General features: G+C 35.4%; 1 protein-coding gene across 1 annotated transcript in view; it reads left to right on the top strand.

Annotated features, from left to right (window-relative positions):
• The window catches only part of LOC105003085 (protein DDX26B-like), a 22,953-nt gene that overhangs the window by 17,183 nt on the left and 4,017 nt on the right, over positions 1–1,753 (top strand). The gene's annotated exons all lie outside the window — the stretch shown is intronic.

Below are 1,753 nucleotides of genomic sequence, written 5' to 3'. Positions count from 1 at the left end.
TTTTTCTATTGAGGGTCATTAACTAAAGCATTTGTAGCAACTTGTCTTTTTGTCCTCTTCTTAAATATGCCACATTCAGTCACTTATTTTGAAAAAATTAAGAACTGGGAACTTGTGTAAAGAATAAAGTTCATCTCCATCTTAAGACCAGTTATTATTAGGAAGAGGAAAAGAGAATAATTGGAAAAGGATAATTTGATATTTATTTATCACTATATATCCAGTGCTTTTCAGTTTATGCTATTTATAAATTTTGGATATTGTTTTCACATCCATAATCTAGTTACTCAGAACAATCCTATGGGGTAAGGTGATGATCATTAAACTCATTTTATGGATGAAATGGAGGCACAAAATGGTGAAGTGATTTCCTGAAGCTCACTGAGCTAAGTACATAGCATGTGTCTGAGCTTGGACTCAAACCCCACCTTTTTGGAGCAGGAAATGGGGAGAAAGGAACTGGAAGAGAAAATATCTGTAGTTTTTGAGGTGCTGACAGTGTCGTTTTACTCTTCTTCCACACTCTCACCTCCTCATTTTCGAATGTGGATGAGCTAATTGTTCATGGTATCTTTACCACTCTGCAGACTCCAAGTGAATGGAAATCTAATACCATGGAAATCATTTTCTGAGCAGCAAAGATAGTGACTAAAGCAGTGTAAGCTTCCCTGGTGGCTCAGATGGTAAAGCGTCTGCCTGCAATGCGGGAGAACCGGGTTCGATCCCTGGGTTGGGAAGAAGATCCTCTGGAGAAGGAAATGGCAACCCACTCCAGTACTGTTGCCTGGAAAATTCCATGGACGGAAGAGCCTGGTAGGCTACAGTCTATGGGGTCACAAAAGCAGTGTCACCCTAACTGCTCTCTACCCTTGACCTAGTCAGTGGAAGATTTTCTTCCTCTCACCCCCATTAAAAAATAAATCCAACAAGAAATAACTAGACTAAATTAGCTCCTGGGTAGAATCATTGTAATTGGCATTGTTAGAAATATTAAGACTATTATTGACTCTCATTATCTAATCTATTTATACTAAATGTCTCTTCAGTCTGGTGGTATTTAAATTTGTCAGTTTCCAAAATCTGCCAAATTCCCCACAGACTTCACACAAAGACATGGTATAACAGGATACTTCCACGGTCTATCATTCCTTTCTGTCAAGATGTGAATGGTCTTTAAGGACCTGCATGCTGCAATGAGCCAGAAATCTCTTCAGATCTTTTTCCCTTTGTTCTTTCCACCCTGTACCAAAAGAAGAAAAGACCTACGTTTTATGGCTTTGTAAATTCATTTAAATTAGCTTCAGCAGGAGTGAATAATTTACTATAGCAGTAAAAGGAAGAAAATATGTAGTTGCCTTTCTTAACCAGAGTAATTCATAATTTCAAAGAATACCCCTATTTGTAGAGAAATTATGCATACAGCATAGAAATGGTTTTGTTCCTAGAAGTAAAGCATTTGTTTTTTGGATAAAAGCCAATAAACCTGAAGAAACAATATAGAGAATGAATTTATAATATTTATAATAAGTGTAGCAGGTTCATGTTTGTTGATGTCTGGGAATATCAACTTTGAATTATTATATTAAAAATTTCTTACCCTTGGAAGGAAATAATGAGACATTTTGGGAATTTTTCATGTAGTGTACATAATGCATTTAAGTTATTTAAATTATTAAATTTGAGTGTGAAAATATAGGGAATATCTGCTTATTTAAAGAATATCTTTAGTTCTATTAATAATGCACATGATATT

The sequence above is a fragment of the Bison bison genome, unplaced genomic scaffold (genome assembly GCF_000754665.1).
Source record: "Bison bison bison isolate TAMUID 2011002044 unplaced genomic scaffold, Bison_UMD1.0 scf7180017457267, whole genome shotgun sequence".
Classification (NCBI taxonomy): Eukaryota; Metazoa; Chordata; class Mammalia; order Artiodactyla; family Bovidae; genus Bison; species Bison bison.
The sequence above is the reverse complement of the archived record's forward strand: the minus strand, read 5'-3'. Positions and strand labels throughout refer to the sequence as shown.